This window comes from Macaca nemestrina, chromosome 6, assembly GCF_043159975.1.
Source record: "Macaca nemestrina isolate mMacNem1 chromosome 6, mMacNem.hap1, whole genome shotgun sequence".
Lineage (NCBI taxonomy): Eukaryota > Metazoa > Chordata > Mammalia > Primates > Cercopithecidae > Macaca > Macaca nemestrina.
In genome coordinates, this window is record NC_092130.1 from 116752646 (window position 1) to 116777756 (window position 25111).

Below are 25111 nucleotides of genomic sequence, written 5' to 3' on the forward strand. Positions count from 1 at the left end.
CAGGAGGACATAAAAAGAGCTGAGCATTCAAAATGAAGAGATACAAGCTTAGCTAAGCTTTCTAGAGATATGACTGGTTACCTTGGAAACAGTTCAAATTCTTACATCAAACAAGATCCTAGAAGTTGACCTATATTTTTTAGACCCAGTAACATAATGTATTTAAAATGTTTATTACCCCCAAATTAAATTTAAAAAGTATTTGTGGGATAGCAAATGCTTACTTTAATTAATTGTATAATTTTTATTTGTAAAGAAAGAACACATTATACAACTATCAGGTAAAAAGTCATTAATAGAAGATGAATGTAGCTTTTTCAGGGAATTATCTTCAATATATTTTACTAAAATAATTCCATTGTTTTTTCTGATTTAATTGTAAAAAAAAAATTCAATCAATACAAAAACAGGAATAAAATGTGAAAAGTAACCTTCCATTTCCAGTTCCAATGCTTTTGTCAAAGATGTCTACAGTAAACAATGTGGTTTATGGTCTTCTAAATGGTTTGTGCTGTGTGTGTGTGTGTGTGTGTGTGTGTGTGTGTGTGAGAGAGAGAGACAGAGAGAGAGAGAGAGAAGGAATGTGATCATATATAACTCATGCTCTATAAACTGCATTTAAAATGCACAAATATTGTCTTCCTTTGGGAAATTAAAATGTTTAAATGACGCTCGTATCTATTTAACTGGAAGTCTTGACATCAGCAAATAGACTCCACTGCCTACAGTGTGAATCATTTGACCTGCTGTACTGATGACTGATGTTTTTAGACACACATGTTCCTGACATGTCTCCATTAACTAGACTGTAAGTTCTTTGGAGGCAGAAATCAAGTTGTTTTCAAGTGCACCACAGCATCTAGCACAGAGATCTCACCATCATGGGCTCTCAAAAATACTTCCTCAATAATCAGTATGTTTCATTTTTATCAGAGTACATTAGCTGATCATATAAGATATTCTAGGTCCTGAACATCAGACAAGAAGAAAGAACAGACTAATACCAACTGCTTACATGAATTGGCACTTGCTTTTGGGGTGATATTCTGTTAAGTGTTTTGGTGATACCTTTTTTGAGCATCATGATGCCTAAATGAGGCTTAGAGTGAGCTACCATGCTAAGTCCTTTACATAGATAGGCTTACTTAATTCTCACAACAATCCTATGGTGTAGGCACTTTTAAACCTCCCATTTTACAGTGAAGAAACTGATGCACTCAAATCATTAAGTAGTGGTGCTGGGAACTGAATGCAGGCATCTAACTTCAGAACTCATACTCTCATGTTCCATCCGGGAGCTCATATTCCAAAACTTTCATGACTTTTCTATATGGTCATGGTCGACAACAACTAAGAGGCTAAATTTTTCATACAAACATATACCCAAATCTGATGGACCAAAAAAAAAAAATCCATTGCACATTTATCTTATGCATTATGTTGTCATTCACTGGGTCATCATGATCTAGTGAATGGCAATAGTCCCTTAGTGAGAGAGTTTCAAATAAAGGTGGATGGAACTGGGAGTTAGGATTGGGTAAGGTTTCTTATCTATGTCAGGGAGACAGAAGAGGAAGGAAGGAACACTTGGTTTGATTCTCTCTGTTGCTCCTATTAGTTCCACTTTGGCAGTGACATTTTTAGTAACGAAGAACAACACTTTGTGGCCTAATTTTCATCCTGTAAGTTTGCCATCAGGTAGTTTATGCTCTTATGGACCAAATGACTCATCACTAATTAATCAATACCCATGATGCTAAATTTTGACCACAGAGTGAACCAAAGTCAAGTCAACCTGGCTTTCAGTTAATTGGAAAAATTAAATGGGTAAGAGAAGCCAGTTCTTCCAGGTATAAATAATGTGCTTTATACCTCATCTAGTTAAAGGCATCAGCAAAAATGTTTTAATACTAGCAGACTCTAAAACAGCTCCATCCTCCTTTCTAATGTGTAATTAAAGCTACAGTATGAATGTAAACTTGGTAGGACAGAAAGAATCTCATACACTACATATTATAAAGAATTTGATATTACATTTTATCATGGTTATCTTCTCTTCTGAGGACAAAATGTCCCTTAGGCATGTACCTACTCACTTGTTCCAAAATACTCACTGAGTGTCAATTATGTGCCAGACACTGGGGAGGCAGACAGTGGTGAACTAGGGGATCAGGGTATACACCTACTTTCCTTGTGATGTCGCACCTATTGCAGGGAACAGTTTGGGGTCTCTGTCTAACTTATATTTCTCTGTAAGTATCAGCTCAACTCTAGAAAGCCTTTTCTGTCCACTTGCCCCAACCCCACCACATCTGGGTTAGAAACTCCTTCTATAATCTCCCTCAGGACCCTGTACTAACCACTGTGATTACATTGACCACAGTATCTTGCCTAATTACTTGTTTGTATCCTTCACTGAGATCTACATTCCAATGACAAGTGTTCCAGTATCCTGGGATTCTTATGAATTATTTCTGCATTCTTATGAAATATTTGCTGAATGCTGGAGGGAGGTAATATTTAGTATAAAGTGGTTTAGTTTGGCTATGCTGTCATTTGTATCCTGGTGCAGAAGTTACTGACATGCAGTCTCTGGTCTGGAAATGTCAAATCTAAAGGCTGGATCCATGCAGTTGGCAACAGCAGACATGTGCTTAGTTATGAGGCTGCTGAAAACCAACTGGTCAAGGACCATGGAAAAGTATTAAAAAAAAAAAAAGTTCAAGGAACATTTATCCAGTGAAGCACCACTCAAACATTCATGAGAGATCACGATGAAGCAATCCTTCCAGATTTCATTTTACTTTAGTAATCACTGGCTCTATGTTACCTTGGTCATCATCCTTTATCTTAGCTCTGGTGTTTATGTTTATTTTTTTCCTTTTCAAACACTTTTCAAAACCTGCAATTCTTCTGATAGTGTATTTATTTCTTTGTTGTCTTCCCCCTATGACTGCAAACTCTCTAAGGATAGGGACCCTGTCTGTACCCTCAGTTTCCAGAATGGTTCTCAACACACCGGTGTTTGATAAATCTATTGAAGAAATAAATTAAGGGTTTAATTTGCATATTAAAAATATTCTTTTAGACTCTAGTCCTCAAATCTCTGTACATAACACATAAAAATCTCTCTCTCTCTCTCTCTCTTTCTCTCTCTCTCTCTCTCTCTATATATATATATATATATGAGGAAAAACAGATTACATCTGTTTTGCCCACAGTTCCAGAATGGATTAGAGCACATGGCATATTGTAAGTATTCAATAAATAGTCACTAAATAAATGAGTAAATAAACCATTTAATTAAAATTTTAGTCCCAATTATAAACTATTGGAAAAAATGCATAGGTCTACATCAGTAATAAACAAATAGGGGAGCTTTTGCTTGAAGTAGAATTCTGAGAGCTGATGGCAGATGTGAAGAGAGTGCTGACCCTGAAACATCATAATCTTGCAACTGTTTTATTAAAGATCAAATCAGGTAAGATTCATCAATGGATGCTAAATCTAGAGGGAAATCTTGATGAGAAACTAGATACCAGCATGTTTTAAACTGTCTCTTTCAGACTATTAGTTGCAGGGAAAAAAAATTACACAATAATTAACTAGTAGGGAAATCAGAAAACACTTGTATAGCTGATTAAAGTCAACATCACCAATGAAGGACAGATGGACATGATGTGCCTTCAGATGTGACAATCTGAGAAGGACACAACATCTCCTATGCAACATTTTAAAGAAGAATTCATAACTTGAAAGTGATCATGAAAGGCTATCTAAAAAATCTCAAATGGGAAATGTTCCATTAATAAAAAGTTGGGGGCAGGTGAATAGATAGAATGGCGATAATCCATTCTTCCAAAATGTCAATGTCAGAAAAAAAAAGTTAAAGTCAGAAAATAAAAAGAAAGGCTGTAGAAATATTCCATATTGAAAGTGGGTAAAGAGACAAGGCACTTAAATGCTATACCTGATCACGGACTGGATCCTGTACCAGAGAGGAAAATGCTATAAAGAACATTACTGGATCAAATGACAATACTGACATATGAAAGGTAGATAAGACAAAAGTATTCTATCAGTGTTAAATATATTGAAGTTGGAGAAATGCAAATCAAAACCACAATGAGATACCATTTCATGCCAGTTAGAATGGCGATTATTAAAAAGTCAAGAAACAACAGATGCTGGCAAGGCTGTGGAGAAATAGGAACACTTTTACACTCTTGGTGGAAATGTAAATCAGTTCAACCATTGCTGAAGACAGTGTGGCGATTTCTCAAGGATCTAGAACCAGAAATACCATTTGACCCAGCAATCCCATTACTGGGTATATACCCAAAGGAAAATAAATCATTCTGCTATAAAGAAATATGCAAACATATGTTTATCGCAGGACTATTTACAATAGCAAAGGCATGGAACCAACCCAAATGCCCATCAATGATAAACTTGATAAAGAAAATGTTGCACATGTACACCATGGAATACTGTGCAGCCATAAAAAGGAATGAGACCATGTCCTTTGCAGCAACATGGATGAAGCTGGAAGCCATCATCCTCAGCAAACTAACACAGGGACAGAAAAGCAAACACCACACGTTCTCACTCATAAGTGGGAGTTGAACAATGAGAACACATGGACACAGGGAGGGGAACAACACACACTGGTGCCTGTTGGGGGGGAGGGGGCGAGAGGAGGGAACCTAGTTGATGGGTCAATAGGTGGAGCAAACCATCATGGCACATGTATAGCTATAGCTATACAACCAACCTGCACGTTCTACACATGTATCCCAGAACTTAAGTAAAATTTATATATATATATATATATATATATATATATAAAACTACTGGGGCTAAGAGAATATCTACATTCTTGGGAAATAGGCACTGATGTTTGGAGTAAAGGGCCATCATGTATGTGACACCTTCAATTTACTAAGAAAAAAATTAAGTATATAATGATGTGTATGTAACATGTATGGAGAGAGAGAACGGTGGGGTGAGGTGGGTGGGGAAAGAAATAAACCAAAAAGTCAATCTGTGAAATGCTAACAATAAGTCTTTCTGGGAAAAGGGTGTATGGTATTCTTTATACTATTTTTATATTTGCAACTTATCTATAAAATTTAAATTATTTCCAAATAAAAAGTTTTAAAAAGTGTGCAAATGTCAATATGTATAAATAATCAGAGCAAATAAAAATTATTTCATTAAAAATATTTGTATGAGTTTTAATATTTCATCTGTTTAAGAATGCTATGCTAATTTGCATGGCAAATTTTTAAAACTGTCTTCTTTTGCATACTTAAAAATTGGTTTAAATTCAAAGGTGAGAGTAGAATAAAGTTAGTGATAATGTAAAAGTTTGCAAACTATTGCCTAGTATTCAGCAGTCCCCACACTTACCAGTTCTTTGAGATCCAAAATGCTGCCCAGTGGGCATTTTTAGAGTGAGAGAGACTCCGACCTGCCCCTGCCTGGACAACACCATCATTAAGGAGAAACAGGTTTCTTTCTGCAGTACAAGCCCTGGCAGCAGCCATTCCCCTCCACCAGTGCTGAGATCTTGCAGATGCCATCAGTTACCCCTGCCTGGTCCTGCCTGCCCCGAGTCCTGATGTATAGTCTTGTCTAGCCCCCAGTACTCTCTTGCAGTAGCCTATGGAGGTACACTCACTGCAATATTCAGACGTGAGATTATCAGGCATGACTTACAGTTTATAAAAGTACCCAAAATATGAACACCATTTCACAATACACATTACACAAAGTGTATCCCACTCTAAAGAACAGCAATCTATGTCGAACAAAAACAAATCACCAGATTAAAGGGAAATGTTAATTGGAAGTAGACAAACAAGCTTTTATTATGTCAGATTAGTTCAGGCTTACAACCACATTAAATCAGGACATCAAAAGGCATTGCCCTAGAATAAGAAGTCAGAAACCAGCACTATCACTCAGTATCTTCTGGAAATTATCCACATGTGCCCTTCTGTTATCCTCCTCAGAAGTACAGCCCTCTTTGTTACAAGCCTCATGTCGCTGCAATTCTTTTGGAGTTGTTGAATAAGTGATCAGAGAATGATTTCCAGTTGATAAACTGTCAGCTGTCAGCTCCAATTGTGTGTCTTAAATTTAGCATCGTAAAGCCAATGTGATTTTTTTATTCACTTGTTTGTTTCCTTGCCCATGTTGCTTGGAATTGGAATTTACCTGGGGCTGATAGAAAAGGCTTTATTGATTTGTGCAGAAGGAAAAAAAAAGGAAAATAAGGAGATTTAAGATGTAGCTCTCTGGACGATGCTGAAGCCGTGGAGGTGGTCACAAAGGGGTGCTCAGTTAATAAATGTTACATAAGATGTTGTATGCAAATACAATTTATTACTCCTTTTTTGTGTCTCAGTTTTCTTTAGTTCAAGAAGGCACAAAATATTAAGAGATTGAGCATGATATAAACATTTATTTCTGGTTCCTCTTTGGTGCTGTGGCTCTTTCTGGCTGGTATAGTTGTATGAGTTTTTGTCCTGTCTCTACTTGGTCTGCAGTAATTGGATAATTGGGTAATTCCCACTTTCAGTGTGTCGGGGAGTGGATGTTGCCTCCCAAAGGCAAAAGTTACCTCTCCTCCTGCCCTCCTTACTAAACTGGCCCTGGGCTGTATCCACATTCATGCTGAGTGTGACACTGACCTTGACCTCTTTTCATTTTGGCAAACATTTACCTAATGCCTAATATATGCAAGGTACCTAGGTTAGGAAAGGCTGAACTAGAAACAAAAACAAGACTTAGCCCCTACGGTAAGGAGCGTGCCCTTCTGACAATGGTAGCCAGACCACAATCATTATATTGTTTTGGTTACATACATTGTTTAGTGACAGTTTCCACAGGACCTTTGTTAATGACATAGGCAGTATAATAATTGTGTTGTAAAGCACAAGTCTCAACCAGGGAGAGAGAGAGTGAATTATACAGTTCACTTCACATAACAGAAATGAGGGCTAACCCTATAAGTGCCAAAATTTAAACCTTTTGTGATGTAAAGCTTCCTAAAATGTTGGTATATTTCTCTCCCCTCTCAAACAGAAGAATCTCCCCCCTCTACCTAATCCTGTCTCTGACCTCCAACCCCCTGAACCCAAGCTGAAAGCAGTATCTGACACGTCTTGGCCCACTAATGTTGGCAAGCAATTATTCTTCCCTTCCCCTCAACACAGAAAATTAAACCTTTACAAGTTGCAATATTTAAAGGGCTACGGTTTGGAGACATGAGAAGGCAAGGGTCCCACCGCAGGCTAAGTGGTTCTTGCCTCCAGATCCCCCTGTATACAACTGTTCTGTCTGCCCTGAGACAGCCATTTCATCCCAGACACCACCAGCCTACAGAACTGCTGCTTGTCTACCATTCCCTTGGTTCTATTCTTGTCTCTTGTAACTTCTCCCATGCTGCTTGCCTTTGTATCTTTCAGGGGCAGGGCTGGTAGGTGGGGGCTCTCCTTTCCCTCCTCTTCCTGCAAAGACAGTGGTGGAACTAACTGCAGGCATTTCTTTCCAGTTGGCCTCTCCCCCTCCTTAACGCTGACCTTTCCGGATGCTCCGGAGTTTCTTTATGAGTTGAAAGACTACTGTTGTTGAGGGAGGTAGATTATGTGCAGGATTACTTCTGGATCGAGTTCAGGGAAACTGGAAGTTTTGGAAATCCAGATTCTGGATAAGTGAAGGGTTACTTATGTATTTATAAATGAGGGGGATTTACTTGGCATTTCTTAAAATTTACTTTTAAGAAATAACTGCTTCTTAAGATCTATGATTCGGGAATAAGGAAACAGCATATATCTCATTGAGATCTCTCTTGGTTTTGCAGGGTCAGAGAAAGTTAATTCAGCTAAATAATGCCTCTACATAGAGAAAGATCAAGCTGATAATCCCCATTAATTTCCTTGACACATTTAAAAATAAATGCAGGCTCCAGACAGGACACCCACCTTAGCAGATAATTATTTTCATTCAGCAGCAAAACATTAAGCTTCAAATAACTAATTGATTCAATGAATATTTATGAATCTTGGAGGAAGTTTAAACAGGCTCAAAACATCCTATTAACCATTTTTCTGATAGCAAGGTAGATTTTTTTTAAATGATTCCTTTTCATTCTTTAAGGTCTCTGCTAAAACTGACCCTGCCTGGGATCCTGAAAGAATGGCTCTCATTCCAACTGTCATAAAGCAGTCATAAGCTTAATTCATTACAAGTAGTTAGATCATCAATAACTATTTTCAGATTGGGAGTGAATTTCCATAATTTAATCTTTTAGGCAAGCTGGTGTATGATTACATTATTCAAATAGCATACTCTATTTTGAACTGATGAATAAATCTGCATTTTAGGTAGTAGATGAAAAGTAACAAAATTGAGCAAGTAAAGGAATTTCAGATATCTATATTTTCCCGAAAGCTGCAATATCTATTTATTTGGTACTTCATTTAATAGCTGGAGAAAGTCCATAAGCAATCAGATTGTCATTTGTAATCAAGCAAAAAGGCCAACTATTGAGAATTTCCATTGACTCAAATCACTGATAATACACCACAAAACCTTAAAGATAAGAGTTCAAGATGAACTTATTCATATGTTTAACACAGAATATGTCTTTCTCTTTGCAGATTTTTTTTTTTCTGTCATTGACTCAATAAGTTTTCTGTACTGTAGTTCTTAATCTATTCTGCCTAAAGCAATCCTAGAATTTGTTTTCAAGGATATTCCTTAGGGACACAGTCTTGCTGGGAGTTTTCATGGTTGGCTGTATTCCTAAATCCCTTATATATAATTAGGGGCTGATAGCTTGGTCTTTTCCAAGCACTGAACTGCAGTTCTATTGTTAAATTATAGAAGTAATATTTTGTGAATTAGGGCCAATATTTCTTCTGGTAGGGGATACTGCTTAGTCAACAGATTTGTTGCCAAATGGTTACAGAGTTCAGGAAATTAAAATTACTAAATAGTTTCAAGAAGTGATTTCAGTATGTAGTTATCTTGAATGTAGCTTACGTGCCATAGTGTAAGTTAAAGAATAATTTTTTTGCATCTCTGTAATAATTCTGTTAACAGTTTATGCAAGTCTGAAATTCTAAATACATTTATCTCCCCGAGTCAGAAAAAAATCCTACTGAGTCTGAAAAGTTGATTTCTGTATCTACTTGCATACTGTATTGTGCTGAACTCTGCTCCTCCTTTTTTATGTATAGCTTAAAAGGCAGTGTTTGAGAGGCTTCAAATGAAGGAAAATCAACAATTCTCTGATCTACATTTAAGTCATTAATTCATAGCTTTATTTAAAACTACTGAAACAGCAGATTTAATTCAGCATTCTGATAAACAATGAAATATTTTCTTTTATCAGATAAAAAGCCAACTCAGTCAAAATATGCTCTTCATTCAAGTAATATGACTAACATGACTAGAAGTCATTACACTAAACAGTTATTTTATGATGTCAATGTACTTTCAAAAAATGGACTTTAGCCATATGACAATGAAAATCACAAATATTCTTTGTATCCAATATGCAGATGTTATCCTGCCAGTCTTTATAAAGCCAGGGAGTCTATCTCCCTCTCCTTTACACACCATGTTCATGGCTTCCATCCAAGCCTCTGGCCCTAATCTACCTACGATCTGCTTTCTGATTTCCACTCAGGCTCTCTGACTTAGACCCATGATTGCTCCTCAGTGAGCTGCTCTGCTGGCTGTGACTCATACTTGACTCAACTTCGATCACTTGACAAATGTTTACTAAGTGTCTACTATGTGTCTTCAAACACTGCTCTGATACTGGAGACATGGCAGTGAACAAAAACAATACTTCTCAATTCTACTTTTGGATTTCTGTCTCAACTATGATAACTATGATTCAAACTTTTATTTTTTCTTGGTTATGCATAGTTCTAGAAGCAGATGTAAAAATAGAGTAAATGGTCAAGAATAATACATGATGGGGCCGGGCACGGTGGCTCACGCTTATAATCCCAGCACTTTGGGAGGCTGAGGCGGGTGGATCACTTGAGGCCAGGAGTTCCAGACCAGCCTGGCCAACGCGGTGAAACCCCGTCTCCACTAAAAATGCAAAAATTAGCCGGGTGTGGAGATGGGCACCTGTAGTCCCAGCTACTTTGGAGGCTGTGGAGTAAGAATCACTTGAACCCAGGAGGTGGAGGTCACAGAGACCCAAGATCACACCACTGCATTCCAAGCCTGGCTAACAGAGCAAGGCTCCATCTCTAAATGAATGGGAGGGAGGCAGTGAGTGAAGGAGGGAGGGAGGCAGGGAAGAACGAAGGAAGGAAGGAAGGAAGGAAGGAAGGAAGGAAGGAAGGAAGGAAGGAAGGAAGGAAGGAAAGGAGGGAGGAAGGAAGGAAGGATACATGATGGCACATCTTTCTTTTAAAATGAAGAAATGAGTTACAATAAACTACATAAGGTAAAAAGTGAAACATTTGCAATCTGATTAATAAGACTCTACTGACTGGGGGAATCATTTCCATATATATAGAATCTAGAGTGAAATCTTATACCCAATAGTTTTCAAGAGAGTCAGAGACCTAATTTCTTTTCTTCTATTTCAAAACCTCATTAATCTAAGAGTTTCAGTGTTTTCTAACGACTATTTCTTAGAGTTTCTATGTCTATTTTAAACAGTGGCTGAATGCAACTCTTCCTCAGCTGATTTTTAAGTAGAGTTACTGACACTCAAAGAAATGGGCCAAGGCCAGGCAATGATTCAATTCAACACATATATCATGCATTTATTTTCCTAAGTCTTAAAGAGAGTTAAGAAGAAAAATGAGATAGCTGCCCCTGAAGCACTCACAATAGCAAATAAGAAGTACCAACCATATATCTTACTATTTCCTTATTTTTTAAACCTCTCAATTCCTTCTTGTTTATTTTATTTGTTTTTAAACTTCTGGTTTTTGGGAATTGGTCCCTTGCCAAAATGAACACTGTATTAGTTGAGAAGAGTCAGAGGGAAGACTAAGACTGAGGAGATTGCCCTGTAATATAGAAAAGCATATTATAAAACACTAGTTTCAAAATTGTTTCACATGGGTTAAAAATACAAAACTAGAATGATGAAAGTGAATATACTATAAGTTTAATAAATTATAATACAGTATGAAATAGAATAACAGATAAATAAGAAATGGCTAACACATACAATAATAATGAATGACATCTCATACTCTAAATAAATACTGGTTTATTTGTACATACAACCATAAATTCTGGGTAGACTAAAGAATGATTTTTTAAAAATATTCTCAAACTTAATAAAAATTAGGATGTGATTTAGATCATGTTTTGTTGTTGTTGCTTCTTTTACTAAAATAGCTGTAAGGCTAAAGCATGGTTATTGAAACAAAAAAAAATTAATAACAAAGTTAATAACTGAAAACTTTATTCAGCAAAAGGCTAAAACAATGGAAAGTTATTTTTGATGAATATGACAAACTTTAATATGACAAACCATTATATTTATATTAAAAGCAATATTCTGCCTTTGTACAGATATTTAAAAGTTGTAAACAGTTATGCATATCCTTTGACAAACCCCATATTTATCCTGTAAGACCTAACTCAATGTCACCTTCCCTGTGAAGCCTTTATCTTCTGCTTCAAGTAAAGACAATGATATTCTCTACTTGCTCCTAGAGACATATTCATATTGTTGTAATATTTTTATTGCATTCTCTTGTAATTTATCCTTTATATGTCTTTTCCTTTTGTGAATTCATCAGCTAATCAATTTTCATTCCCAAGGCCTAGCAGAATGTGTGCTCCACATAATGGATATTAGATAAATGTTCAGTGAAAACAAAATTCACACAGAACCGATCACACTGAAATTTTTTAAAAATCACAATTTCTTAACATGAGGACTTTTCTAAACACTATGAAAGAAAAATGGTGAAGGGCAGAATGTAAGAATACATAGTCTAAACTACTGCTTCTAGAGATTAGACAATAGAAGAAAAGTGAATAGGTGCAAAGTAAAATTCTACTGATAAACTATATTAGGAGTGACGCCATGATAGAGGTTTACTTCTTGTGTACAGTGTCCCAAATGAATGTTTATGTTTGATGACATTGGGGGAGGCTCTCTTTTCAGGGGTGATTCTAGAAAGTGAGATTTTTTCAATTTTCTGGGTCTACTGTCTTTACTATATGGCCTCAAACATTCTGCACCAAGCTTATTAAAAGAGGAAAACAGGGATGGAGAAAGAAAATTCACTCCTTAACTGCCATGGTCTGTAAATAATGGCATACTTACTTTGGCTAGCATTGTTGGTGAGAACTAATCCCATGGCCTACCTATGTGCAAGGGAAGCTGAGAAATGTAGCCATTGACTGCAACCACTTCCCAGTAACTATGTTATAGAAGGAGGAGCATAAACTTGATGGACGGTTAGACATCTCTACCTCATAATGATTTCCTATACTTTGTTCTAAATTCTTCCTAAAGGAATATCTAGGACATATTATTTCATATGTACACATGTCATTTCTGGAAGGTAGATAAGCACGCGCATGCACGTGCGCACACACATACACATACACACCCCTCTATGGGTCTTTAAGAAATATAAGGTTGGAGCTACAAGCAAGCCAATGAAATTAGAGGTATGATTCTTCCCCAAATTAAAGAGTTGAGTAGTTTTATCTCCCAATTCATTTATATTCTATTTTACAGCAATGGTTCTCAGACTTTTTGAGATAATTACTGCATGCACAATGAATCAGGCACTATGCTAGACAATAGCAACAAACAAAAATGAGGCAAGGTTCTTATGACCTCATGGGAATTTTCAGCCTAGTGGAAAGAAAGACACAAAGGCAGGTACATAATTAAAACATCAAGGATAAACACAATGAGAAAATACGCACAGTTTTAAGCTTTAAGGCGTCGATTATCTTTCTTGTTCTTGTGTTTTGCCTGTATTTTCCCTAGATTGATAGATCATTTCCCCCCTTGAAATTCTTTCTGGGTAATGTGGAATCGCTTATGTGCTTTTTAAGAATTCTTTTATTTCCACTATATTAACAACAAGTATTGAGGATGGGAGTGAAAAAGATAGCAGAAAAGTTCTCCACCTCCCGGACACACATTTTATCATTGTTACGTTTTGCCATTCATACAGCAGTTATCTTCATGGCCACCTGCAGCAACAGCACAGACTCTTTTTTCTTTTCCCCAAAGATGACTCTAAATGTACTATTTAAATGCCTACAAGAATTAATGTGTTTATTTAATAAGGAGGGGGATTGGGCACAGGCAATATAAAATCTCATTTAGAATCATTTAAACCTTAGGTATTTTTTCCCCTTATTTTAAGGTCTTAATTGTAATCCTCGCTGTTACGGAAAATAAATATTGACTGAATATTTACAATATATTACATACACACACACACACACACACACACACACACACACACACACACATTCATATCTCCAGAGAGAGAGAAAGAATAATAATAATAATGTTGGTGGTTTGGCACCCTGGTACAGATAGCAATGAACCCACATTGTGCAATTCTTTTTGTAAGAGTTTCTCGCCACAGCCTTTGGAAGCTCCCTTGCTCTTGCCAGAAATAATAAATATTTTGACTAAATAATAGCATGTTTTTGGTTACCATCTGTGACCTGCAGAAAAGGAAAGAGGCAGATGGTAGAAAGAAGTGAAAGGGAAGTTTAATGGAGAAATGTTAGAATGTGAGTGCTTTCACAAATGTTCTACTATTCTTAGTTTGTGTATATACTAAAAAGTAGGATAACCAAATAAAATAGAGGACACTCAGTTACATCTGAATTTTAGATGAACTATAAATAATTTTTAGTATATGTTCCACATATAGCATAGGGATACTCATACCACAAATTTATTCATCATTTATCTGAAATTAACATTTAACTGGACAGTTTATAGTTTTATTTGCTATATCTAGCAACTTTAGTAAAAGATCTATTAAAGGTATTTCAAATATTATCATAATCTATGCTTATTATTGTTTAACAACTGTATTAAAAACAGATTTGGTCAGAAATAATGTTAGAAAAAAATGTAGAAGGTTTTGTTGTTGGTTCTGGATCAGTAAAAGCTGTCTATATTCAGGGTATGTTTTAATTCCTGAGAGGAATGAGAGAACTTAAAGTTTCTGGCAGAATAATTAAGAATGTTAAAAGTCTGCTGCTTCAGTCCTAGTTTCCACAGCCTTCTAGCTAGCTTTGGGATGTGTCTCCTGATGGACAACTTAGCCATCAAGCTCAAGGAACCAATCAAGCAATTTTCTGATCTAGAAATATGAATCAATAAAATATCAACAGTAATTATTAAAATAATAAATATCTTTACACTTGCAAGGTGTTTCAGCTTTAAAAATTTTCAGAATATGTTACCACATTTGATTTGCAAAACAACTTTCTGAAACTGTTTCCTATTTCAGAAAGATACACATGAGATTCTTGATTTTAGAAAAATCACATGAATTCTCTCTGCAGGTGCAGCAGTAGCATGAAACAAATACTGCTTTCCAGTCTAGCTGTCAAACATGCACTTTATGGATGAGTTAATTATTATGCATGATGGAGCTAAATCACATCGATGTGTAGTGGCTGCTAATGAGAAGTCATAAATCAAAGTCCTCAATGTTAAGCTCAAGTTCCCACATGTAGTTCTCTAGAATATCATAAGGATGGCTACGTGTATGTGCATATATGTGCAAGACCCTCTCCATTAGCTGCTGCCTCCTTCTCAGTTAAAATATTCAGCATGTAACCCATTCTCTCTCCCCTGAGTGATGTTCTTTGTTGTCCTGAAGCCCCAAGTACTGGTAGAGCTCTTTGGAAAGGTGATAAAAAGCGTAGAGTGCCTGATAATGCACAGAACAATGTTGGCTCCCTCACAGACTACTCACAGGGAGGTTCTTGACTTTGTCTGGAGTGAGAGGTGGTTTTTGTTTTGTTCCTTTGCTTCAGCAAGGAACAAAAAGACCCTTCTGTTTACATTCATCATCAGTCCTACAGAAATTGGAGATTACTTTGAGGATATAAAACTCCTTTGTGAGTGCAAATGTTCCCATCTACCTTATCAAATAAATTATCAACTTACACATTCTGTGAATTGTTTTAATTTGATTAGTCTCTGGAAAGTATCAAAGCAATCAGCTAAAAGGGACTATTAGATAAGAAGAAAACTCTGTAGGAGGGGAACTTATGTAGGATAAGATTGGGCTTGGGCATTTTCCTCATTCATTCATTCATTCATTCATCAATTGAATATTAATTGAGTGCCTAAGTATAAGGTTCTTTGAAATATCCTTGGGTAATATGAAGATAAATTTAATTCATATTCAACTATCAAGAATTTTATAGCAAAGTACAATAAAGGAAAAAATAAACATTGATAATACAAGGTAGAATAAAATAAGTGCTTGTAAGATATATAAGGGACAGTGCTGAGGGAGCACTGAAGAGGCAATTGATCCTGGCCAGGAGATCAGGAAGAAGGAAAGATAACTAACATTTAATAAATACCTGCCCGGTGGTTGGCCTCCACCAGGACTTTATTCTCATTATCAAGAAGGAGATGTGTCTGAGGTGAGCTTTAGGGGACAAGGAGGACTATAGATGCCAGCAATAAGGAAAGGAGCCCTTTGTTCTGATGGAAGAATGGAAGTATCAGGGAGCACCATCCATTTGAATAACAACTTGTGGTCTGGTGGGTCAGAACGAAGAAAGGTACCTGGGCTTATTATACCCCATCTACTTTCTAAACAGTTGGTCTGGGGGAGTGGGGGTTTTAAAAGTCAGAGGGTAACACGAAAGTCCTGGCAACAAGGAAGGCAGAGAGGAAAGGCAAAGGCTGAGGGACAGGCCAAAAAGGCAATCCTAGGGACAAAGGTTGATTCCCCAATAATGGCTTGGTGACCAGGGCACTACATGTCTTATTTCCCCCGAAAAAACTGAAATCGGAGAGAATAGGATATAATTCATTTTGACGTCTTTCACAGTGATTGCCATGGAAAAACCCTTCAATTGCAAGCAAACAAATACACAAAGCCCTTGTTGGTTGAATAGGATCTTTTGTTTTGTTTTTGTTCTCCAGAGAAACATAACAGAACCTTGTATGCTATCTTCAACATACTGTGGACATCATATTCATGTTATTAAAAAAAACATTATAATATTTGAAAAACCACAAACATGACCATTCCCCTATGCCAATTCAGAAGCTTTCAAAGTTCAGAAACTATGGCCTTGCCTCTTTTCTATGCAGTTATCTCATCAAAGAGAAAAATGAAGCCAGGGGTGGGTGGGGGCACATATGCACTGCGGTTTCTTTTCAAAAGACCTCCCCACATGCTGCTCATGCTCATGAGAAGCTGTCCTAGACTGAATTAGTTGGAGATGTCATATACCGCCAGTGAATTGTGTGACAATGATTGCATGTTTGCAGATATATTTACCCCAGGCATGCAGAAGCCTTCTCCACATAAGTCCTTCTTTGTCTACTTCCATTAATAAGATAGTCAAGGGGTCCCAGGAACCTTTGCAGAGGCAGCACTGATGAGAAATCTTTGATAGAAACAACTTCTCATCATTGCATTTGTTATTTTTTCCAAGGGGCACTACTTGATTCAACCCATGAGTTGATGTCTGTCTTTCTCATCTTGAGACAGTGCCTACAACACACCCCTGCCTCAGAAAGCAGCTGGTTTCACTGCAGGTCTTGTCCTTGTACATGATGACCAGGACTTGTTATATGAATCCTGTTGGCCCAAACACTTCAGTTTGAATTCCTGATCCATACACAGACTCTATGCCATGTGTCTATGTGAATCACAAAATTTCTGAAAACACACTGGCAAACAATTAACATTAAGATCCAGTCCAAATTTTAATGTATTGGCCATAGAGGTAAGGGCATAAGAAAATAGTTCTGCAAAATCCAGCTATATGAAAGGTTAGGAAGTTATGTAAGATCCATTTGTGTATTTTCCAAGAATGTTTTATTAATACTCTACATGAAAGTTCAATTCCAATAATATGTGACCAAAAAATTACCTTGGTAAAAGCTCTCATTTTTCAATATGACTATGTGTAATGTGTTACAATCCACTTGGAGAGATTTTTTAAAAATCCTCATGCTGTGTCCTTTGCAGGGACATGGATGAAGCTAGAAACCATCATTCTCAGCAAACTAACACAGGAACAGACAATCAAACACCCTATGTTCTCACTCATAAGTGGCACTTGAACAAAGAGAATACATGGACACAGGGAGGGGAACATCACACACGGGGCCTGTTGGGGGGTGGGGAGCAAGGGGAAGGATAGCATTAGGACAAATACCTTAAGCATGCGGGACTCAAAACCTAGATAACGGGTTGATAGGTGCAGCAAACCACCATGGCACATATATACCTATGTAACAAACCTGCATGTTCTACACATGTATCCTAGAACTTAAAGTACAATAATAATAATAATAATAAATCCTGATGCTGGGGTCACAATGGCAGAGATTGTGATTGAATTGGCATAGAAGATAAATATGCCTTTAAAAGATCTCTGGGAGACCCTAATGTGTGGTCTGGATTGTGAACTACTATCTTAAAAACAAAAACAAAAAACAATGCCTACCCCATGATGCCAGGTACATTAGATTTTTCTCCTCTATTCCTCATGGCCACCTTGTAAGTTAGGAATTCTTTTGCCATTTATAAGATGGTCAATTAAGGCTGAGAAAAGTTAAGTATTGTCAAATTTCCAAGGTTGCACAGTATTTGGGTCTGTTAGATTTCTCTAACTTTGAGGCAAGGCACATCAGTTAAGGGTTTGCAAAGCATTCTCAGCTCTCCTCACCAGACTCAGAATCCCCAGCCTGGTGCCACTTTTCCTTCTCAAAATGGAGCTTTAATTAAGAACTCCGCTGTCACATGCACTCCTTTCTGCCTCTTTCATTCCCTCCCAGATCCCTATCTTTGTTGGCTTTAAATTGAGGGAATTAAAAAAAAAAATTAAAAAAAGAAATTCTCCTCCCAGCTTAAGGAAATTTTTCCCACAAGAAGCTGTCTTATCTGCCACATAAATGAAATCATATTTGGTACTTTTCAATGCATTTTATAGGGTCATAGGATGTAAAACTCTGCTCTGTCAATTCAGAAAGCACTCATTTCCACAATATAAAATATGAAGGCAAAGATTTACATAAATTACCATATTGATATACATATTTAAAATTCAGAGTTTATAAAAAACAGAATGATAAGGAAATAATTTAAATGATAACAAAGTATGTTTTCAAGTTGCTTAAATATTTGATATGTAATTAGGAAGTTCTGGGCTTGGGGTGGAGAGCACAGCTAGTTTTTATTACACTTAACTCCTTGAATACCAGGCGGCAAATCTACCAAAAATGTCATGATTAGGATCAAACCCTGTGAAATTCAGAGAGGGCCTAAAGTTGACTGAAGGAATTTGATCAGAGATGAGGTTACGGACAGAATAGGAGGTCAAAATATTTGTTGCTCTATTGCTTCCTAATAAAAAAATGATATTTTGACATGGGTGTTTTGATGAGGGCTATATAAAAATGACCCCGTCATACTGGCCTTAGCACTATGTTTAACTTTGGTGGCAATGAAACCACTGATTTGAAAAGCAAAATTGGGGGAGCCAATAAGGGCAAAAGAGGGAAGGAATGTCAAGGGGAAAGTGAGATGCCAATAAAAGTTTTAAGAGGGCCAGGGGTGACAGGTGGACATGGCTTCAGTTGGTATGCACTATTTTTTGTCAGCTTTGTGGGGTATCTGGAGAGTTTTCCACTGGTTTTATACAAGGGTGCTTGAAAATGATATTAAAAACTCTAACTTACTCTTTTTTTTTTTTTTTTTTTTTGAGATGGAGTCTCGCTCTGTTGTCCAGGCCAGAGTGCAGTGGCACTATCTCGGCTCACTGAAATCTCTGCCTCACGGTTCAAGCAATTCTTCTGACTCAGCCTCCTGAGTAGCTGCGATTACAGGCACCTGCCACCACCAGGCTAATTTTTGTATTTTTAGTTGAGACGGGGTTTCGCCATGTTGGCCTGGCTGGTCTCGAACTCTTGACCTCAGGTGATCCACCTGCCTTGGCCTCCCAAAGTGCGAGGATTATAGGTGTGAGCCACTGCATCCAGCCAACTTATCTTTTTTTAACATCTAGTTTTCTGTGAGTGTTTCTGGATGTGCACTGTAGATGGACATAGCGGTATGTGATTACTATTTATGGATAAATAATACTTTATTATTATGTAACAAACATTGTGTGATAAAGAATTTGGCTGACCTTGGTTTCTGGTTCCTGAGAGGTAATCTTTAAACCCATGGAGTTTCCCAAGTGATTGAAGTGTCTCTGTTCTTCAAGGTGGGCCCCTTAGAGCATATCTGATGGTTTGTGCTAATGCGATGACTCAGGATGGAAGCTGGCCATGTTAGGAAGACCAAAGACATGATGAGATGGTTGGAACTTTGAACCAGGTGGCATCAGTTCCACTTCCAAGGAGAGAAGACGCATTGGAAATTGAGTTCAAGCATTTGGGCAAGGATTTGATCAATCATGCCTATGTAATGAACCTCCAATAAAACTTCTCTGAACACTAAAGCTTAGGGAAACTTCCCTGGTTGTCAATACTATGCATATTGTCATGCAGCAGTGCCATTAGGGTAATGTCCCTGAGGACATCAGAAGCTTCTGCTCTGGAACATTCCCAGATCTTGCCCTGCCTATCTGTCTTTTCGGCTCGTTCTAATTTGTATGTTTGTTATAACAAAACTGTAATCATAACTTTAGTGCTTTCTTGAGTCATTTCTGTGAGTCATTCTAGTGGATTATCAAACCTAAAAGGGGTCACAGAAAACCCCAAATTTGTAGACAGCTGGTCAGGAGTGAGGGTGGCCCTGGGGATTCCCAAATTTGCAGCTGGTGTTGGAACTGAGCCAATCTGGTGGAGGGCTATGTCCCTAATCTTGAGTTTAGTCAACTTTGAGTAGACACATATTTGATGATTTTTTTTTTCTGTGAAGATATATATTTTTCTGAGAAGGTGTCTTGCTCTGTTGCCCAGGCTGGAGTGCAGTCGCACGATCTAAGCTCACTGCAACATCTGCCTCCTGAGTTCAAGCGATTTTCCTGCCTCAGCCTCCTGAGTAGCTGGGACTACAGGTGCGTGCCACCACATCCAGCTAATTTTTGTATTTTTAGTAGAGATGGGGTTTCACCATGTTGGCCAGGCTGATCTCAATCTCTTGGCCTCATGATCCACCCGCCTCAGCCTCCCAAAATACTGGGATTACAGGCGTGAGCCACCATGCCTGGCCAAGATATTTTATTTTATAATCAAAATAGGCAATACAAACAAGTTGACATAACAAAGATTTATATAAATAACTGGGTATAAACTGTATGAGGAAAAATACCCATGAGCATGGTGGCTGGGCTCCCAGCACAGGATGGAGACCAACCAGGTGGGTCTGCTTTGAAGAGGTAGGAGCCCAGAGGCTGAAGGGATGGCTGGGTGGGGCTGCTCTGAATAGAAGGGATAAGTCGCTCCATAAATAAAACACAAACTTGCAAAAACACTTAAGAAAGAGCCTCATTCAGGCCCAGGCGTGAGGTCCAGGATGCTGTCAATAGCCCAAAACTTAGCAAAAATCCTGTAGTAGCTGACTCTGGGCTCGTGAACTGCTTTGTGCTCTCCCATGCCTACACATGGCCCCTGCCTGGCCTGGCTTCTGATCTAGAGGAGGCATCGCTGGCCCAACAACCAGATACTAACAAGACTGAGATGCTACCTAAACCAGGAGGCAAGAAAAACCAGAGGGCAAAGGGACTTAAACCCAAAAAAGTCTTAATTACTAAGGGTATTTGGTTAAAACAAAGTTTGGAAACCAACTAAAAATACATTAAGGCCTTGTGACATCTCTTTCCTCTCCTACCATTCACTAATGATTGTTTTCAGTATGCTATGGAAAGAAAAAGTATAAAAAAGAATCATTTGGTGTTTATAAGTAAAAATTAGGTTGTAGGATACAATAGGCTTTAAATGTGAACCAAGTGTTATTCTGTAAGTAGACACCATGAGATTGAGGACACAGAAACTGTGACATATGCTTGGGCTGCTTGTAAGTTATTGTACTTACATTATAATTTTTATCCTTGCTTTGAAAATTGATGGTCTAGAAAGGGAACAGTATGTGAGAATACTTAATATGGGCTCTGACATGAACAGAATCAGACATCATATACCATGACCTATCTTCTCTGGTGAACTCCCATGTCTAATGTGCTATTTTTCTAATTTTTTTTTTAGTTTCCTTTAATGTCTTTTTTGTTTTGTTTTTAAGAAGGGGGTACATAGGCGAGGTTGGTTTGTAACTGATAACTAGGATAATTATCTTAGTTAACTGAACTGGAAAGATAAATTCTAGATAAGGACTCCAGAATTTTCCAGCTATAGAAAGGAATCCTACATTTAGCAAACAATGTCAAAGACTTGAAAATATGTAGAGAGTAGACTGGGGTCGTATCAATTTAGACTCAGAAGATTTGGCCTTTCTACTCATTCACAATGCAGTTACTGAGTGCATATTTCTTGCTGACCGGGCAAATAGAAAATGAGGGTCAATAACATGTATCATGAGGTACAGAACACATTGGCTGAGGTTAGGAAGCAGACTTGCTGGAGAGCATATTCATGATGGTCCTGAAAATACTTGTAAGGTTCAAGTAAGTCATAAATGTAACTGTTATTTTTTAAAACCCAGAACTCTGTTTTCTAAACAGAATAATCAACAATATTTGCTTTAAAGCAATCATTATAATGCCAACCAAAACCCAGCTGAATATCTAGGACTAGAAAATAGGCTCTTATCACAACTTCGTCTGAGGAGTTACGTGACAGGTGTAATTATTGTCCTTTAAGACAAATCTACCCTCAAAGGCAAGTAACTAATTTCAAAGAAAAGAGGATATGCATATTGCAATAGAGGGAGACCAACAAAAATGCTAGAAAATGCTGGTATTTGCAGTAAATATTGTAACACAAAACTGCATATTAAGAGCTGCGAGGGAGTATATTTTCAGAGTGCAAGTGAAACAGTACAAATAGCAATCATATTTACATAATACCTTTTATTCAACAGTCTAAGTCTTTTATTTAATCTTTAAATTCCCTATATAGCCTGACTTGGGTAAGGCTGCATCTACATAATTTAGCTTCTGGCCTTCCCTGTAGTGTCAATATTTATGGAAATATTACCACTTCCGAAGTTCAGTGAGGCCAAAGTACAGTTGAGTTGACCACAACACAAAGTCATAGAGGACAAGTGTCTCTCTCTATTCTCTTAGCTCCTTCTGTATACATAACCAGCACATTAACTGCTAACATGTGTTTTGAGCTATTTGCTATTTCCTGAGTTACACACACACACACACACACACACACACACACACACACACACAGACACTTTTCTGAAACCAGAATGTAAGCCCAGGTTTGTCTGTTTGGTCTGAACAGAAACTTAGTGAAATGCTTAACTAAGACATCTTTAATTCAGGGCTTTACTCTTTTTTTCACATATCTTCATTCTTTATGGAGCTATTTTCTCTCTCAGTGTTCAGCCTGGGGAATTTATTGAGACAAGCCAGAACCAAGTGCAGCAAATGAAGGTATGAGTGGGTGAAAAAAAACCAAGAGAACCCTGGCTGGAAACCAAAACAGTAAGAGAAACTTTGAACGGAGAAATGAGCAGACATTTCTCATCAGGTTACAGGGCATCTTTGGTTCTTTCAGATGTCTGACATTTGTGCTGTACTTCACTGGCACTAACTTATGTGCAAATATACCCCCATCCAAAAAATAAAACGCTGTTTTAGGGAAAGAATGTGCTACAGTAACTAATCAGGTAACTTTAAGTCACATTACTTACTATGTAAGATAAGACACTTTTTTTTTTTTTTCTCTTTATCAGTCCTACCCACATATTCTCTCCATCTTACTGGGAAGAAGAAGAGTCTCATATAAGCAAAGCTCTGGTAAAATAAGCAGTGCCTCCATGTGTGATTTGAATTGAAAGCATTGGTTTGTTTTCATCATAATGATCTGATACTATTCCAGCTCTCAGTCATCATTTTTTTTTTGTTGTAGAAAACATATAATTGATATGTGCCTGGGCCTATGCTAGACTGTGGAGATACAAAGTGAATAAGATCCAGTCTTATATAATTCTTGTTCTGTCATTCATACGGTCATTCATTCAAGAAATATTTATGGAATACCTAGTACATGCCAGCGACTATTCTAGGCACAGAGAATATAATACCACATAGAACGGACAGAGATCCTTGTCCCAAGCAGCTTGCATTCTTATTTACACAGTAAATAAATAAATTATATATATATTTCATAGGGCGATAAATGCTATGAAAAAGACATAAAACAGAGAAAGGGAATAGAAAGGACTGCAGAAGGTTGCAATAAGAAATAGGTTGGGGGAAGAAAAGAAGGCCTTCCTGAGAAGGTGACATTACAGCGAAGACATGAAGGAGGGATGGGGGCTACCAGAAGGGTGTCTGAGGGAAAAAACTTCCAGGCAGTGGGACAGCAGATGCAAATGTTCTTAGGTACAGGCAAGTCTTGAATGTTCTAGGAATAGCAAAGAAGCCGGTGTGGCTAAACTGGCGGCACGTGGAGAAGATAAGCAGCAGAAGACGAGGGTAGAGAAGCAGTGGGCAAATTGTACGGGGTCTGGTAGGCTATTGTAATGGCTTTGGCATTAATCCAGGAGAGGCGGGATGCTGTGAAGCTTTGGAGCAGAAGGGTGACAAGATTTGATTTACAGTTTTAAAAGCTCACTCCAGCTGCTGTCCTGGGAAGATTCTGGGGGCTGGACCAGTAGTAAACGCAGGAAGACCAGTTAAGCGGTTCCAACAATGTAGATGAGATGATGGTGGCATAACCAGGTGGCAGCAGCGTATTGTGGGTTGAGTTGTGTCCTCCCAAAAGATGCTGACATTATAACCCCAGGACTGGTGAATGTGGCCTTATTTGGAAATAGTCTTTGCAGATGAAGTTAAGATGAGGTTATTAGAGTAGGCCCCAATCCAATATGACTAGGTCCTTATAAAAAGTAGAAATTTGGACACAGAGTGAGACTTATATATAGAAAAGACAATGTGAAGATGTTTTCGGTCGGCTGCGCTGCTTCAGGTTCTTGACTTCACCACACAAAAGAATTTGACAGCAAGTCCAAAGTAAGAGTAGGTGAAGAGGTTTATTGCAAAGCCAAAGTAGACTCTGAGGCCGAGCGGGTTGCTCAGAGGGAGAGACAGCAGCTAGTGCCTTAAGAGGAATTCCTTTTATGGGAGCTGTATGTGCATATTCATAAAATACTGGTGAGGTCAAGTATGCAAAGGAGGACCTGCAGTTGGAGAATGTGCTCAATATCTACATGCTTGAAAACATATCGCATGTATCATTAGCTTATAAAATCTCCACCTAGGGGTGTGATTTTTACTATTAAAATTAGGGAAAGGTTACTATGAGCTAAATCTGGAGACTAGACAGGAAGGCAGGAAGATGGGGCCTAGACTCCAGGGCCCTGCGTGCTGTTAAGGTTGTGGCTAGGAATGGTGCAATGCTGCAGGAGCTGGAGGTACACGGGAGGGAAAGGGCCCAGATGACAAAGGGCTACGTGCTAACACATTTGAAAACTTAGCTAAAAATGATAAATTCCTATAGAAACATGAAACTTCAAAAATTTTGTTGATGAAGAGCCTAGGTGTACATCCAGGACCCTAGAGAAGCCCCTGGCTCTCACAAGGCCGGAATTTGCAGCTAGTAGTTTCCTGGGCATTCAGTGCTGATTGGCTGGAGATTGGGAAAGCTATCTCAGGAATAACGGGCTCTAGTTCCCTTTCCTGTACTGGGTATTAGCAATGTGTAACAATCTGGCAGTTTGCTGGGGGACTTTAGGACTGCTTACCTTGCAAAAGAGTTAGGTGCTGAGGC

The 25111-nt window shown here is 37.9% G+C and overlaps 1 protein-coding gene and 1 long non-coding RNA gene across 5 annotated transcripts in view; one reads left to right on the plus strand and one right to left on the minus strand.

Annotated features, from left to right (window-relative positions):
• LOC105499424 (RAB3C, member RAS oncogene family) overlaps positions 1–25111 on the minus strand; it is a 292548-nt gene that overhangs the window by 104941 nt on the left and 162496 nt on the right. The gene's annotated exons all lie outside the window — the stretch shown is intronic.
• LOC105499423 (uncharacterized) overlaps positions 20478–25111 on the plus strand; it is a 58056-nt gene continuing 53422 nt past the window's right edge. Inside the window, exon 1 of one of the 3 annotated variants that reach the window (XR_011624978.1) lies at positions 20478–20567. This is a non-coding gene — a long non-coding RNA (uncharacterized lncRNA). Of the gene's footprint in view, positions 20587–25111 lie in introns of all 3 variants that reach the window. The other 2 variants (XR_011624980.1, XR_011624979.1) reach the window with 2 other exon arrangements.